Source organism: Nomascus leucogenys, chromosome 7b, assembly GCF_006542625.1.
Source record: "Nomascus leucogenys isolate Asia chromosome 7b, Asia_NLE_v1, whole genome shotgun sequence".
Taxonomy (NCBI): domain Eukaryota; kingdom Metazoa; phylum Chordata; class Mammalia; order Primates; family Hylobatidae; genus Nomascus; species Nomascus leucogenys.
Window position 1 is genome coordinate 56889686 of NC_044387.1, and position 375 is coordinate 56890060.

A 375-nucleotide genomic window follows, 5' to 3' on the forward strand; every position below is an offset into this window, starting at 1 on the left:
AACAATAATACCAAGGGTTCTTTTTTTTTTTTGAGACGGAGTCTCGCTCTGTCGCCCAGGCTGAAGTGCAGTGGTGCGATCTCGGCTCACTGCAAGCTCCGCCTCCTGGGTTCACGCCATTCTCCTGCCTCAGCCTCCCGAGTAGCTGGAACTACAGGCGTCTGCCACCACGCCCAGCTAATTTTTTGTATTTTTAGTAGAAACGGGGTTTCACCGTGTTAGCCAGGATGGTCTCGAACTCCTGACCTCGTGATCTGCCCGCCTCGTGCTCCCAAAGTGCTGGGATTACAGGCGTGAGCCACCATGCCCAGCCTACCAAGGGTTCTTAATAGGGCTGTCCGGGATGTGCAGCAGAGGGTCATTGTAACCACCCCA